The 18,229-nt window shown below is 32.7% G+C and overlaps 1 pseudogene; it reads right to left on the bottom strand.

The window, feature by feature from the left end:
• Nucleotides 1–968: 968 nt before the first annotated feature.
• LOC129305386 (transcription factor MYB102-like) lies at nt 969–2,476 on the bottom strand (annotated as a pseudogene).
• Nucleotides 2,477–18,229: the final 15,753 nt, after the last annotated feature.

Genomic DNA, 18,229 nt, shown 5'->3' with positions numbered 1-18,229 from the left:
CAAAGAGAACACTTTTAGAAGTTGTTAAAAATACCTTTTAATTAAATATTTTTAAAAATTTAATAAATGATAGAGCACAATAATATCATATAATTCATGTAGTTGACTCCACCTAATAGGATAAGGCTTGTTGTTGTTGTTAAATAATCAAACATATGCATTTATTCAATGGAATTATTCGATCTTGCTGTTAGATTCTAGCATAATTGCAATAGTTGGGTTAGTTTTGATATGATTGTTGGGGTTAATTTGAAGCCAATAATATAAAAACATAGCTTAATCACTTCGACTTATTTTGATTTAATGGGTGGAATTGCGCGCGTGCGCGTGCGCGTGTATATATATATATATATATAATATAAAATGATCCGCATGCATCCAATCGACGAAGCACATATATTTCTGAATTATAATATTCATCGTTGGGCCTTTTCTTTAATGGTGGTTTTATATTGGGAGAATTACATCTAAATTTCATAAAAGAAATTTAATCACTAAAAAATTTCATAAAATATATAAAATACTCTTAAATTTTAAATTCTATGCATTTATAACTTGTCATTGATATTTTGTAATAATAAGTTATAAATGCCATTTGTCATGTTGTAAGTGTACATGATTTGAAATTTAAAAATATATATATTTTATGAGAGCTTTTGATAATTAAATATATTCTGTGGGCTTAGGTGTAATTTTACTTATTATATTTTGGTGGTGGGAAGCAGGTCGTGTGCTGTGAAATAATGGACTTGATTTTTTTTAAAAAAATAATTTTTTGGGTTCAGTGATTTGTTTAAGTAATCTTGTTGACGTAACGCGTTCCCACATTAGGAGGGAAAAAACACAATCGTCCACATTACCATGGCTACAATAATGGAAACTTTGGATTGATAAAAAAGTGGGGGAAAAGATTTGGTGGATATTGCTGCTAATGCTATACTTTCTAAAACAGACAGGAAAATCTGAAATAAAGAAATATAAACTAACCGTTCAATAGTAATGGAAAGATTAGAAGATGTTACAGGTACTAAGTATATCGAACCCGCCGGCAGGCAATATTCCAAAAGCTATATGTGCGTACAGCAACAGGGCGCAGAAAATTAGCAATAATCACAACCTTTTTGGTTGACTTAAAATGATCGATATGCCTGCTAATTACAGCATTATATTACATGAAGTCATTAACATCTAAAATCTCTGGGAATTCAAACGGGAACATGTTGCTGCTGTTATAGCTCTCTCTCTCATCCTCAGTGCTGCTTCCTCCATTGATGTACGTCGAGTTCGAATTAGACGGGGTGGATTGGACTGAGGCCAAGTTGAAGTTGTTGTTGTTGTTGTTAGGCTGAAGATCCATCAGATTCTGATGATACTGATAATCAGAACTGTAATATTGAAAGCTCGGTAATAATTCTGGAACATAGTCCTGCGTGAGAGTAGCGTCATTAGTGGAAGAAGCCACTCCGTTATTGTTGTTTTCCCAGTCGGCGAAGTTGGTTAAGTTTGAAGAAATGTAAGGATCCGCATTGGGTTGGATCATCGGCTGTGATTCAGGAAAAGCCATTTCTTGAAGCATTGACGTGTCTGGGATTTGCTGATTGCAGAATAAGTTGAGGTTTTGGTGGTGACTGTGATGATGGTGATGATCTCTTCGTTGAGAGGAAAGGAGGGAAGAAGCTAGCTTGAGAAGATGCGGGTTGAAAAGAGGAGCTTGAATGCCACCACCGAGTTGCAGACTTGAAAGATCGTTGTTGAGTTGTGAGGAAGAAGATGATGAAGCATAGAGAATGGAAGGGAGGTCCAGGAGGTCTAAGCGTCGGGAGTGAGTCACAGGATCAATACCCATACGAAGAAGCCTCTTCCTAATGTGAGTGTTTCCAGTAGTTCTTTATCTCGTTTCTGTTCTTCCGGGCAAACGAGAAGCAATCGCCGACCACCTTCACAAATTCATATTAATCATGAATTAACACAAAGCCAGGAGCGAAGAAAAAGGAATATTTGTCAGTGAAGAATAACAATAATTACTTGTTGCCGAGAATGCTATGAAGCTGAATGATTGTCTCCTCCTCTTCGAAAGAGAAACGGCCTCGCTTGATATCTGGTCGGAGATAGTTGGTCCACCGGAGACGACAGCTCTTTCCACACCTCTGCAACCCTAATAATGAAATCAAAAGAAAACAAAACGCTCATTACAAAAAGAAGATACAGACGACATCATATGATTATATAAGTGTGTGCATAAACATATATATACCGGCATTCTTGGGAAGTGTCCTCCAGTGCCACAGCCATGCTTCTGAATATAATCGACTAGTTTCTGGTCTTCTTCGGGAGTCCAGGGGCCTTTCTTGAGGCCATTCTTGTCACAACCGGTGATCTTCCCATGTCGATCGTTTCGGATATAAATTGCTTCCGATCCACTCGTTCTTGATAGAAAATGGAGGAGGAGGAAGATGAAGAAGAAGAAGAAGAAGAATTATGAATCGTGAGATGAGTGGCAGGGAACCGTAATGGGACGTAGTGGTGGAGGTTATAAATAGTTGGGAAAGCAGGAGATGGAAGATGTGTGTGAGAACAGAGAGAAGTCAAATGGATTCGGACTCGTTCTTGATAGAAAATGGAGGAGGAGAAGATGAAGAAGAAGAAGAAGAAGAATTATGAATCGTGAGATGAGTGCAGGGAACGTAATGGGACGTAGTGGTGGAGGTATAAATAGGTGGGAAAGAAGGAGATGGAAGATGTGTGTGAGAACAGAGAGAAGTCAAATGGATTCGGTGCCGTCCTCTATTATCTCTTTAGCTACGTGTCCCCTCTTTTCACAGAAAATATCTCTCTCTCTCTCTTCTCTCTCTCTATTTCTCGCTGTTATTTCCCTAGTTTTTACAGATAAATCATGTATGGCGTATATCTCACTAATATATATTATTTTATTATTCAAGGGGAGTCTGCAATTTACATCACTGTTTCCATTTTCCAGTGAGAGTGTGACTCCTTGCTAGCTTTCTGGATTCATATTAGCTGTATTCAACACGAAAAACGCCACGTAACCCCCCTCCAACCCCATCACGAATGTATATTATTCATAGCTGCAAAATTAAGCTGGTTTTTTGTGACTATTTCTCTGGAGTCACTATCTTGAATGTGTCTGTATTAAATGCAAGGAAGATTGAGGAAGAGCATTTAATAGAAGATGGCAATAATATAGTTGGGGTGCTTGATGAAAAATACTTATGCCAACATTAATTAAATATATTCATCCATGACGATAATATTGGGGATAAGGTTATATATTTTTGTGGGTTTTGGGTTCCTTGTGTTTGGATTTAATTATATAGTATATGTTATACAGCTTATCATCATCAAAAGTCCCACAGATTTGACACTGATAATTACTAAGAGTCCGTGTGACAAAACTACAGATGTTCTTTCTAGATTGCCCAAATAATTACAACGCACAGTTTTCAATCAGTGATTTTTTTTTTTTTCAGGAAAAAGGACATTGACTAACGTGAATTGATGATGAGACAAATCAATGAGGCGAAACATGATTGATACAAATAGTTTGCCATTTTCTTCATTGACTTTAATTTATCCCTAAATAGTGCTATCTCATGATTCAAACCCAATATTAATGAATGTATCCCCTTTTTACTACTTCCCATTAGACTAATTAGAATCAAGTTAATAAAACATCATAATTGGAATTTTTTGGGAAAGAATCCAATCATACACGCCATGCCGTCAAGTCAATCATCACCGCCCTTTTACCTTGTTCATATCCCTTTTAGACCATTTGCTAGAGAAACAAACCAGATTTTAAACAATACATGTGGCAGAAGAATCAAAATTAAAGTGAAGATTATTCCTGCGCCAAATGTAAGACCAGATAAATAGTTTATGAACTATGAAAAGGGTTGTCATCTTTGATTCAACACACACACACACACTCTATGGCATGCAATGTGACAAGAACCTGCATGTGGGAATTGAAGAGCCCAAGTTGAGTTTGAAATGAAGGGTTAAAAAGAGAGAGGGGTCATGCCTATGTGTTATATGAGATTAATAATGTGTAAATCTATATTCTTTACTGTAAAATAATTATACGTAGATAATTTATATCTTACTCTCAGAATAATTCATATATATACAAAAACAAACTTCATGTGTGTAAAGGCGCAATATATATAAGTGCAGTTCAAAAGGAAAGAGACAGATGCCGTGAAAGTCAGAAAGAGCTCAGGCAAAAGAAAAAAAAAAAATGTGATTCCCCAACTCAACTTTCTAGATGAAAACGAGTCCATAGACAAGTTTTTTTTTTTTTTTTTCGCATGCACTTTCTTGTAATAAAAGGGATTTTAAAAAATACTAATCATGATTAAATAAATACCATAGGACTGATGCATATAATATTGGCCTAAACATATATATACACAAGCATGGTATAGACTAAACACGCGTACATGCAATGTAGATGAAATTTTAGTTCCCCTTTATAAGTTCAAACAATTTTACTTACACTTCAACAATATTCGGATGACTTCAATATTGTGACTTAAGCATTAGTTAAGTAATATCATTATTCTCTAATAGATGCTGTGAAATTCTTCGTGCATTGCATGTGGATGACACTATGACAGTGAAGCTTTTACGAATTGCTATTCTCTTCTTCTTCTTTTGACCGGAGGACTACTATACTTCGTCAGTAGGCATCCAAATGTGTGGATTTGATGAAAAGTTAATAATTATATTAATAATTAATAATTAATCAGATTACTATGAATGACTGCTCGAAACGTGTCCAATGACGAACGTCACTGAATCAACCAATTCAACAAAACCTCCAATCCTTACACTACCACGTAATCAAACGTCGCGCCTATATTGTGTGCCCATAGTGACAAAAAAAGTCCTCATCTATTTTGTCACACACAATTAAATTAGTTTTGTAAAAAATATCGCAGAGCTGAGTAAAAGCCTTTCTATAATTGCTTTCAGTATTTTTTTTCTATTCTACTTTTTTGAGACGAGTAATTCTACTGGAATATTAAAAATAGGTAAGGCTAAAGACCTAACGACCACCAAAACAAATTCAACCCTTTGATCTACCAAAATTAGATGATTATTTATAAAAGCAAGCAACTATATTAAGGCAATGCAATTTATTATTCAAGTAGTGTTTGTCTTATTGTCTATATACAGATACGTACTGCGGTGTAGCTTGAGTCTATGAATTTTTTTCAAACTAATTGAAAAAATATGACTTTACCAGAACAAATCAAATAAAGAAGCCAAAATAAGATATTATTGCGATTAATTATAAGTCTGAGTCGTCTTCTTATGTTTGGTAATATTTACTCTATTGGAAATCGGCAACCCTCCGTTTCGATGTTTGATGGCATGCTTTTGTTTTTATCTGATTTTCCAAACCATTGAAAAGATTATGGTAATTGTAATGAACTGTTTTTCCCCCTCAAAAAGCGAGTCCATTTCGAATCTTTTAATTTATTTAGTCCTCTTGTAAACCTGTGTAATCACTATTGGATAAGGTGGAAAAATGCCTTGATAGATCTAACTCTCTAACTTTGGTTCTTTGAAAGTCAAACATTAATTTAATCATTCACTTAGATTTGCCCCTCCGGATTGTTTCCACTTTTAAACATTTTTCTCCCAAAATAGCGTTCCTCTTGCCTCCACGTTTTCTTCCCTGCAGGTACACACCAACTAATAATTAGTACTCCCCTGGATTAAAATATAGGCATTGTTAAATAATTTATTATTTACAAAAAATGTTTGTTGGAATTTTAATTTTTTTAAAAAAAATTCACATCTTTTCTCATTTTATTATTATTAAATACTTTATTTAAGTGTTTTGATAAAAATTGTGGACCGGAAGATTAAATCCTCCTTTAGGAATTCTTTGAGAGGGAGAGAAAAAATAATATGATAGTTTTTTTTTTTACAAAAAAAAAAAGTTTAGATGAGTTAAGTCACTTGAGTCTCAAGGGCTTATTAGGTTAGGGTATATCTATAAGCTCTAAAAGTGCTAAAAAAAAATGCTTCCCCAGCCTTATTTATAGTAAAAAGAAAGAAGATTGAGTTTAGTTATAGTAATAAGGCACATTACTATTTTTTATGTTCATTTTTTACTCTTTTGCCCTTATTAATGCAGAAAAAAATTTAAAAAAAAATAATCTTTTTGTTCTTATTAAAAAAGTAAAGGTGAAAAATTATTAAATTTGAAGACCTCATTTAATGAGGTTTAATATTTTTTTAATCTTAATAAAACATGTTAAAAAATAACTTATAAATAGGATTAAATAGAATATTTTTTACTCACCCACCACAACAGCGGTTAATCCTACAACCTTGTGAGTTATATGGTAAACAAATTCTTATCAGCTCGCACGATCAACCTTTCTACAATTAACAACTCATTATTAGTCATGTTTGTTTAATTCAAAATCAAACTTGAAGAACTTTGCATTCAAGAATAATGAAATCATGAGATCTGGATTTTGTCCTAGCGTGCTTCGTATTTTAGAGACACGGTCCCAGGTCACAGGATTAATTAACATAAATTGCTTAAGACTCAAAGCACAGTTTTCTTCCTCGCTTCCCATGTTTAATTAATCGCTTAATCACTCAAAAAAGCTGCCTACCTGGAGACTAACAAGACGTGTTGGTGACCACCATAAATTTGTTAAATTTTGTTGCGAGTTGTTCAATATCGTTCCAACAATAAAAGTATGTGTGGTTATCAATTAGTTTATCCGTTCGAAGACAAGTCTTGAACGATGTTTAATATTATTTTGGAGATATGAGATCCAAAGCTTGCGCAAATAAAACGCCAGCATTTCCATCTTGAGGAAACCAATTGACCCTTAGCTGATGTTAAAGTATGATTATATAACTATAACACCTGGTCTATGTTAGAGCTAGCTCCAGGACTTTCCCTGATATGATTAGGGTTTTAAAGGTACACTCAGAGTCCAATTAATATGGATGTAATGGAACAGGGGACAGAAGTGCAAAAGAGATCGAGCATCGAGAAGCATATATACATATATATATATATATACACATATATAAATACATACATACTTGAGTGCCGATAAGATAAACTCAGATTCATGAGACCATTGCGTGGCAGCTGTAAATTGGTTCTATTCTTTAATGCTTTGCTGTGAGGTTGTATTATATATTTCCTTGGCGTACAAGCAGCCAACGCATTTTGTTGTTTTCTTTTTTCTGTTTCAAAGCCGGGAGCTTTGGTCTCACGCACTCATGACTTAAATACAAGGCAATAAGAGATTATAGGAAGAATTAATCCTTGAGTATTTATCAATTTTAATTTAATTATAATTTAATTTTTTAATTTTACTCATTAATTTAATCTTAAAATTTTAACTCAATTATAAATTAATTATTGAACATTTGTCTCTTATAATTTAGTCTTTAAAGTTTCAACTTCTTAAATATTAATCCTTATATTTAAAAAAAAAAAATTATAATGATTAAAAATATTTAAATTTTTAATTATATAATATTTATAACGACTAAAAGGGATTAATAATTTTAAAATGTTAGTAATAAATTTTAAAATATTTTTAATCTTTATAATTTTATTTTTAAAATATAGGGACCAATATTAACGAGATTGAAACTTCATGAACTAAATTATAAGAGGTAAAGTTTGCGGGATTGATCTACAATAAAATCAAAACTTTAGAGACTGCATTTAACGAGTCAAATTCAGAAAATAAGTTATAATTAAATTAAAACTTACCAGGATCAAAGATTAATTTTGCTTAGATTATATACATATATATATACACACTACATAGAGAGAGAGAGAGAGAGAGAGAGAGAGAGAGCTGACAGGGCTTATTATATGGATAGCCTCAATTCGATAAAGTAAACTTAGAGTCTTTGATTTGATCTTGTTATAGATCATTTAGATTGGATCTCCTTCAAGGCCTCATTTGACCTTGGGCCAAGCCCTCTTCATCGGATCGTTCTAAGCAATGTTTTGTCAAGCGTACGGTCCAATATATATATAATATATATATAACAGAAGAGAATTGTAATAGAGTTTTTAAGTAGCTCACGTGGTCACCATTCACCAGATCAGAAGGAAACAGTATTCCAGAGTCCAAATTCTGATGAAAAACACTTGAAAGAAGAGAAGATTTGTCTGTATTGCCTCCAGTATTGTTTGTACTATTGTCACCCAGGTGCTAGTTTGAGCATTGATTCAACACAATGAAGTTATATATAGTGTATGTTCTGAACTTGGTTGTCAACAAGTAATGAACTAATTAAGTGAAGGATTATTGTAGAAATGATATTCGGTTTCATTATTGTGAGCTGCTAGGCCCGAAAAGATTTTGGGAAAAGTTTAATTTAATTATATCTACCTAATACTCCAGTTCCAATAATAGGATATGCGAGGATCCCTTTGTTTTTTTTTTTGGGCCTTCTTCAACTACATATTCTTGATCAATGCTTAATTCCTATCTAGAACATGATAAAAGAGCTGAAACAAGTAGAGCATGTTCTTTTCCACAAATGAGTATAAGCTATAATAGGGTGCTTTCTGGCTAGATGAGAACACATAAAGATAAACCTGACACACAGTGGAGCTTTGTGACCTATGACAATGTAACTAGTCACATTGAGCTTGAGGAAGAATGGTTGGAAGCTGTAAAATCCAACTAACTAGGCATACTTAATTGAAGGAATGGAGGATTCATCCTCCTAATGTAAGTTCAAGAAAAACAAAGGTCCATAAAAGGAATGTGAACCAAACACCTAAAATGGCAAGCAAAATTTCTTTAGAAAGCAAGAAACATGGAAAGAAATTTGACCTAAAGATGATTAAATGTTTCGCTTGCTAGAGAGAAGGGGCACCTTGTCATGGATTGTCTTGAGCAAGAAAAACATATTGAAACATAATTCTTCATGACTTAAATATGTTTCAAGTACAACCTTCATAGCTGAAGTTAATAATCTATATGGATTATAGTGTTAAGAACAACAAATTATGAAAGTTGAGGCTGTGGGAATTTCACAAATATTTTGTCAATTACCAATAAAGAAGCATGTGGCTTTATGTTGGGAACAATGCTAGAACTAAAATTATAGGTATTAACACCTGTAAAACTAGTGTTGTAAGGTGGGCAACCTTTTATGCTACATGGCATGCTCTATGTATTGACAATTTGACAAAATCTATGTATATTATTTCCTTAATTAAATGCCAAATAAATGTTATTCTTTCATGGTCTTGACATTGTTACGGGACAAAATTCATCATATGAATTTCCTTTGCAATTAGTACACTTTGAAATTTGCGGACCCATGAGTGTGAGGGCTCGACACAGAGTATGGTATTTTATTGCTTTTATGATGATGATTTTTTTTTTCACAATTTGGGTACATTTACTTGATTTCTCACAAATCTGAGGTATCAGAATGCTTTAGAGAGTACCTTAACATGGTTGAAAATTAGTTGAATGTAAAGTTAAGGCCTTACAAACCGACAAAGGTGGAGAGCATCTCTTGAAACAATTCAAGGTTCTTTGTGAAAAGAAGGGAATAGTAAGAAAATTACCATTCCTAGCACTCCTCAACAAAATAGAGTTGCTGAAAGGAGAAACTGAACTCTCCTTGACATGGTTAGGTCTATAATGGCACAAGCAAACTTACCAATTTATTTTTAGGGGATGTATTAAAGACAGGCCTTCATACTTAATTGTGTACCCTCCAAATCAATCACATGCATACCTTATGAATTATGGACAGGTTGCAAACTGGGCTTACCCATCCTAAGATATAAGGATCAGCAACTTATATCCACAATTCTTCCCATAAACACAAAAAATTAAATCCTAGAGGGAAGAAGTGTATATTCATAAGATACTCTATGTATTCAAAGGATTATGTCTTTATTGGTGAAAATAATGACGGATCAGTGACTGAGAATTAATCAAGGGACACAGTGTTCTTAGAAATAAAATTCCTTAACAGGGGAGAGATCGATGGATCTCAAAATCTCTATAGACTTATGATCAACCCATGAGAAACCAATGAACATTTCTTAGTCTGCTGATCTAAGTAGGAGAGATGAGCCATTTTCACATCACTCAAAACCTTACAGAGGAGTAAGAGAGATAAAACTCTAAGAAGATGATTCTCAATCAAAAGAGCAACATTCATTGTTGGCCCGAATGGAGACGATGAAGATCCTTAAAGTGTTAAAGAGGCACTGACAAGACCTGCTAAGGAAAATTGGCAAAAGGCCATGCAAGAGGAAATGGATTCCATAAAAACTAACCAAGTTTGGGAATTGATTGATTTACCACTAGGCCAAAAGGAAATTGGGAGAAAATGGGTTCTCAAATACAAAAGAAAGGCGGATGGATCAATGATAAAGTAAAAGTTTGCTTGGTAGATAAAGGGCAGACACAATGAAAAGGTATAGATTATGAGAATACTCTCTTACTGGTTATGCTTTTTAACTCAATCAGGTTAATCCTGGCTATGATAGCATACTAATACTTGGAATTACATTAGATGGATGAAAAAAATGCTTTCCATAATTGGGAACTAGATGAGGAAATCTCTATAGAACAACTAAAAAGTTTCATATGAAAGGATAAAGAGCACAAAGTGTGCAAACTCTTTCAATCCATATGTAGATTAAAGCAATCATCTGGGAAATAGAACTTGAGGTTCACAAAGTAGTAACCTTGTAACATCCTAAATTTTTCAATCAATAATTATCAGCATTTGCAAGGGTACATTGATTAATTTAAATAAATTATTGATTAATGAGGTTTATGGGAGTCTAATATAGTTTTTGGATTCTTGAACAACCTTAGAAAAGGGCTAGGTTAATGTTTGAGCGGGCCACGGTATAGAAGAGAGTTTAAATTTTAGTAGGGCTTTTTCTGCCATACGTCATGACAGGCGTGTCAATGTGCTATGGTACACGTGCAAAATCTGCACTTATCAAATAACAAATCAGATTGAAAGTCAAAAGAATGGAAAGGGTAAACGCAAGAGAAACGATAAAGAGACACATGTAGCTGCTAAGACTTGCTTCCGACATGATTTTAGAGGCCTTACAAGCTTCATGTACATTGAGTAAGCTTTCCTTTCTTCTCCCTCTCCCTCATTATGCAAAAATCTAGACATTTAGGGCAGTGGGGACTTTAATTTCAGTTCTCTTAGGTTTAGACCTAACCTATTAGTTTATTTAAGGTCTTGGAGAGTTAAATCAAGTCTCTAATCCTATGTTTATAAGTTTTATAGTGATTGGGAATTTTTGTTGAGGATCTGGATGAACCCTAAGTATAATCTAAAGATTTTTGAGACAATGTAGGGAATTAGCTAGTGATTTTGATGTGTTGGGATGTTTAATAGAATGGTTAGAGTGTTTGGGAATGGTTGGTGTTGTTAGACAAGTAATTTAGGTGTTATAAGTACCTAGAACCTAGTGAATTTAGGGTAATCCCAAGTGATAATTGATGATTGTCACTTGATTGTGTAGATTAAGTATTGCTCGAGCTACCTCGTGTATATAAAACGTGTGGAGCTAATATTGAGCCACGATAACCCTTTTTGTGTGATAAAGGGTTGAGGTAACAGAATAATTTACACTGATTAATTATATTGCTTAATTTTTTGTAAGTAAATAAATATATGTGTTTACATGTGTTTTAAAAGCTTGACATATTGTGAAAGATTATTTTCTCGTGCATTAGAAACTACTTTTAAAATGATAAAGAAATTTAAATTCTTATGTGAAAGTTAGTGATTTCTCATAAGGGTGTGAAATATATGGTAATTTAAGCATGATTATGTTGGGGGTCAGAGTTCATAGGAAGGGGTAGTGGAAGTCCATATAGCATGTATTTCCTTAATGTCTAGTGAGACACGGTATTGGAGATTTTCTCCTTAGTATCTATGTGGGATATGGCATTGGCGAGTGATGCTCCTTAGCATCAATGATGCGGTGTTGGAGTAATGACACCTCAATTTGTGTGCAATAGGGGGAGATCATAGTCCAGAAGTGGGATAGGACACCTTTGGCTGAGTAATCCTACTAGTACCATTGAAGGTGAGCTTGGACTATTGTGAATGTGCATTTAGTCTAAGAGCTTATGGCTTCAGTCGAGGTGATATAGAGGCTCGGATGGTAAAATAATCATGCTAATGATAAATGATTTGCGTTGATAAAAAAGAGTATGTTATAATATGCAAAAGTATATTTTGGTGTTTTAATAGTTTTACTCTAATGGTTGTACATGTTAATTAATAGTAGTGAATTATTCTATTATTGAGATGTTTATCTCACCTTATGGTTATATTTTACAAGTGAGAGCTTAGTATGAGAAAGGGAAAGGAAGGGGCAATTGAAGAGTGACGAGCGTAATCATATAGTTCTTCTCTTTCCTCTTTTTGGGTATTGTAAAATATTATCATTATATAATACCAACTTAGGAACATGACATTGTTTTATTATCACTTGTATGAATCTATGATAAGGGTGCATATCTTAGTTTAAGGTTAATATTGTAGATTAAGTATGTGCACGGTTGGCCAAGCTACAATTATAAGTGATATATTTGAAGTGTTTTATCTGTCAAAATGACCAAATTGACATTCATGCTAAATTTTATCCACCCCTTTGTGTTGTTGATAGATGGGGGTTTGGTAGTCATTTTGAGTTTGAATGCTTAATTATGTGATATGATTGGTATGTTATGTTGTATGTAGTCCATTTGAGGTAGTCAAAGTGATTCTGAGACCAATGGCATTTAGTAGTGTGTTTTGGATACCTTTGAAATTATTTTAAGATGAAAATAAATCATTTTAGATTTGGGTGTCTATATTGTTAATGGATCATTATTGGAGTGTGTGGCTGGTGTCATTAGTTAGAGGGCTCAAAGAGCTTCATGCGGATACTTGAATCACTCAAATCAGACGTCGGATGGCAAAACGACGTGCTATGAAAGTTCAGAGAGCTGTCATTTTGCTGTCATGGCAGTAAGCGAGGGACTTATCCCTCTGTGCCATCCACCACAACAGACAGGTTAGATTTTTAAAAAATGGCTTGTTTTAACTTGTTTTGAAGTGGTTTCATTTTTATGCTTCCATATTTGTTCTTAATTAATTTTTTAATTATGGTTTGAGCTCGAACAATATTTTAAGAAAAGGATTTTCTTGAAATCCTATCATTTTAACTAATTATCTTTTAAATCTTTGGGTTGTGATAACTTTTGTTTAGGATTTAGCTAATCCTAGTTATCACAATGGTGTATATGAGTGTTGTCTTAATAATGTCAAGGCAGACACTACAAACCTCATTTAATTTTAAAATGATTAAAGAAGACCATTTGTCACACCCGAAAATGCGACGCGGATGGCGAGTGAGAGTGAAAGTTTTAGCCTTTGGAGCGAAGATCGGCTTAAAGGGAGTCGCCACTAAATTTGAGGAAAATCTTGGGAAACCGTTTAAAGAAGAATAAGTATAGTCTGCAAAATTAAAAAATATATTTAAGAGTTGATTGAGTGTGAGGAAGGTGTTAGGTACCTCACAACACCCATTAGTGAGAACGGTTACCTAAAGTTTGTTGTGATAAATTAATATAGTTTTTAAAGTTATTTTAATTATTATTTTTTTATTCATGTGTTTGATATAAAAATGATGATAATTAAGTGAGAAATATTTATTTATTTACAAGAGAGGACTTAACTCAAAATCAAACTCTGAGGCCTATGTACCCTATAATGGGGATCAAAGTCCACATAGTTCGGGATTAAAAGTTGTGGATGGAAATATTTTTTGAAGAGAAATTAATTAGAAATAATTTACTATTTTGCAAATAAAATAATTTTTTAAAATTTTGATATTTATATTTTAAATTGTAAAAAGTAATTTAATTTCAATTATTTTCTCAATGTTTGAATTTTTGAAATAAAGAAAAGAAAAGAGTTTAAAAATTATTTTTTATGTTTTATTATTTTTGAAAAATTTAATTGCTATACCTGCATAGCCTTGTTAGCTCATATGATAATACAGTTATTCTAAATCTCTGTGAAGATTTTGAAATTTCTCACGATAAAAGAGTGAAATAATGAATATATTTTAAGTATATTTTAATATATAATTATTTAACTTATATTTTTAAACATAGAAATCTTAATCACTATATCTGCAAAACTTTATTGACTTACATGGTAAGAAGATTATTTAAAAGTCTATATATATTTAAAAATCTTATATGACCAAAAGATTAAATACCTTTTTTTTGGTTAATTAATTTTATTAAAAATGTTTATAATTTTATTTACAAAAATAATTTATTTACTATATAAATTAATAATTGTGAAATCTACGAGGATTTATTATCCCACATAATAATGCATTTAATTTAATTCTCTATGAAAATCTCAAAATTTTACATGAGACTTAAATATTTTATTAATTTAAATTATAAAAGAGAATTAATTTTAATGATGGGCCTTTAAAACCTATAGTATCATATACAAAATAAATCCTCACACTTGCGAAATCTTATTGATTTTTATGATATAGGATCATTTTAAATTTAAATGTTTGCAAGGATTCTTGAAACCTCACACTTTAAATAGATTTAAATATTATACATTATTAAGAATTTTACAACCAAATAATTGTGAAGCTCACAGTTAGGAATAATTTCAATAATAGTATAAAACATACAAAAGGAAAAGGAGAATCCCAAAAGGCATAACTTGGTACAATGCCACACAAAATAAATCATGTAATTTATACAAATTTTGAAATTCCCTAGTTACTCAATTAATCCCATAAAGATGTGGTGGCAAATGAAAAGGACTCATTGTCCAGTGAACTAATACTGATCCAATTCTCGAAACAAACATAATGAAGAAAATTACAAGGGTGATTTTTTCTCAAGTGCAATATTTTCACCTTAGAGTTTTAACCGATGAACCCATTCTGATAGAACCAAAAGGATGAAATTAACTATTAAAGCAACATCACCTTAAAAGAATTGAAACAAAAGCAATCAAGAATAAAATATAACCAACAAATAAAATGGCCATTCCTTCAGATATTTGATCAAAAACCTAACAAGCAGATTTAAAATGAAAAGCAACCATGGTAAAGCTTGTTATCTTTTTTCAATGTTTCTCAACAAATGCCAGATTCTGAAATCAACCTGAGATGAAAGAGAAATAATTTATATGATTTAAACCATCCTTAAGCATAAGTTCATCCCAAAAAATTTTGTAATTAAGATCAAATTAAGCTTTGAAGAATGAACAAGCAGAATCATTACTTATTTGAAACTGAACCATTACTTTCTCGTTCATCACCTTTCATCTTTACCCTATTGTATGCATAATCTAGCTTTTTCAAGTACTTAATCAGTTGCTGCTTTTCCCTTCAAATGTTCAAACGTTCAGCATCCTCTATCCTTATTCCTTGTTTGTTCTCTCGAGCTGAGATCTAGAAAATCACTCTCAATCCTAAATTTGGTCTCCCTTCTAGAAATTCCTTAAGCTCTCTCCTCTATTTTTTGTCCTCTCTCTATCTCTGCTGGTGCTCTCTCTCTCCTTATCTTTCTTCTTCCTTCTTTTTCCATTTTAAATCCTCATTCTCCAAAAAAAAAATCCCTATATATCATATCCCCCCTCCAGATCTTTGTATGAGAGATTAGAAGATCAGAGGCCTGTTTGCGTGTGAGAGTTGTTTGCATGCTTTATGATTGCGTGTGCGCTCTACTCTGCCTCTTTCCTTTTTTTCTCTGCTCGTGCATCTCTGTGTTCTATATTTCATCTTAATGTCTGCTCCTTTGCTCGTGTGTGTGGTCGAAAGCACTTTGGGCTATAGGTGCGTGTCTCTCTGCTCTGCTCTCTCTTTGTTTCTTCTACTCTTTGTGTGTTTTTTTTGCTCTGCTCTCTCTCTCTGTGTTTCTTGCTTTTGCTCTCTGCCAAAACAAAGAAAAGGGATAAAGGGGTGAGTGAAATACTGCAAAATGTGGATTTGCACTGCGACGTGTTGTCAGTGTGCCGCAGTGCACATGCATCTTCAAGACTCTTGTCTCTGTGCCACATGCACAGTGCGCCGCGGCACATGACACAAAGTCTCAAATCTTCTATTTTGGTTCCCATTCTTCTGCTATTATGCTTCCATATGCATCTTCAATCATTGTTTGGCTCTATATCTTTGAAAATATCTAAAATAAACCAACTGAAACGGTAAATAAAGCTATGAGATCTTTTAAAGTTTAAAATCAAAGTCAAAATCTTTGCGAAATTCTGAATAAACTCTATTTTCTATGTCAATTTGGAATAACGCTCATTTTCCTATATTTAACCCAAAATATTCACAATTGATCTAATTTAGCACATAAAGTGTAGGAAAATGCGTTGAATTGACATTAATTTCAATAGGTTATCACACCCCCAAACTTAAATTTTTGCTCATCCTCGAGTGAAACAATTAAAACAACTAAACGGACAGATTAGACATCTAGCATGCACGTTAAATTTTGTCCTCATCAGTTGTTCAACCTAGTATTCCAAATAAGAGAGTAGAATATTAATGAATGCTTGATTCATAAAATTAAAGCTAGCTTTTCAACAATTTTTGAAGTGTGAGTGTGTGAATATAGTCAAAATATATTTATCCTACAATTATCTTAGTCAACAACATCAATTCAAGTTGTATAAAGCAATTTCAATCAATGAAATTTTCACATCTCAACTTCTCCCAATCTCTCCACTCAAAAGTTGTCTCATTAGATTTAAAAATCAAAAGGACTTTATAAGCTTGTAATGTGGCCAAAGGTAAAGGTAATTGAAAAAATAGGATTAAGGAATAACTCAAATACTTTAAGATAAATGCTCTTGAACTCTCCCTCCTTGAATAAACAAAATTTTCTTTAACTATACATGTACCTCCTCCAAACTTAAACCAAATTGATCTTCTACACCAAGCTTTATTGAATTCGAAATGCACCATTTTTTGTGTGTTTTTTTGGGTATATATATTTATTTTGTTTCTTCTTCTTCTTCTTTTTTTAATATCAACAATAGCTTGGATTACAAAAGCTCCACAATTTCATCCATATAATCCATATCCCACTAAAAATAGTGTAGCTTGTCTACCACATCCAATCCTAATCACCCATCACAAATGTCTATTTATCTTAAAGCCAAGGAAATTTATGGTTTTTTGGGCTTATAAGGTTTGAATTTCGTATGGATAGCCAAACGAATTTAAATTTTTTTTAATAAGGCTCAAATTATGGGTTCAAAAGGATAAAATCACTTAGGTTAGCTTGAAAGGCTCAACCGCATTTAAAGATTGCCCTAATCATTTTTCAAAATTAAGTTAAATAACTAGAAAATTTTGAGAAAGTTCAAAGCAAGCTATGAAATCCATTGATCAAAATAGTATCATATAAATTAACTTGTTGCAATTTCCTTCAACAATGACATTCAAAATAAAATTGACTCTATTGTGCGCAAAAGTTTCTTCAAAAATATTGAAATGCAAGATTTAATAATGTAAATCATGCAAACCTTAATATTAACTACAACTTGCTAAAAATACTTACTAAACAACTTTTCAATCATTGGTCAAACATGCAATTTAACATATAATCCATCAACTCAGCTCAACAATTATAAATTTGATGAGCAAAAATATGAATTTGGAAAAATCAAAATGCCTGCCAAAACAGCCAAAAAGATGCACTAACAAAAAAACTGCACTACAATGAGCATCCCTCACCCCTAAACTTAAAATAAATAGTGTCCCCACTGTTTAAGGGAAAAGGAGGGCCTTCTCTCAAGCAATCACTAAGCGCAAAAACATCAAATTTGATTGCAAGAGAGGACAAAAAATGGTTTCTACATGACTAAACTTGTACAAATATGTGTAACGTACGAAGCAATGTATCAACCAGAACTCACAAAAGCAGGTTAAGTTAGAGAGATTAGAGATATTCAACATTTATGCACAAGTTAGATAGAATGTTCTAATAAGCTTTTAGTAGCCGGCACAAGTAACTAAAAAAAATATCCTCCAATGAACTATTTAAAGTAGTGAAATACAGCAAATAAAATAAAAAAAGAAAAGAAAGAAAAGAAAGACAATAAAAACAAAGCAAGTAATGGTCCTTCACAGCTTTTACACATTAGCTTT

Source organism: Prosopis cineraria, unplaced genomic scaffold (genome assembly GCF_029017545.1).
Source record: "Prosopis cineraria cultivar Desert tree isolate PC_DT_omini unplaced genomic scaffold, ASM2901754v1 PC3, whole genome shotgun sequence".
NCBI lineage: Eukaryota > Viridiplantae > Streptophyta > Magnoliopsida > Fabales > Fabaceae > Prosopis > Prosopis cineraria.
Note: the sequence above shows the minus strand (reverse complement) of the source record. Positions and strands in the feature narration are given on the sequence as shown.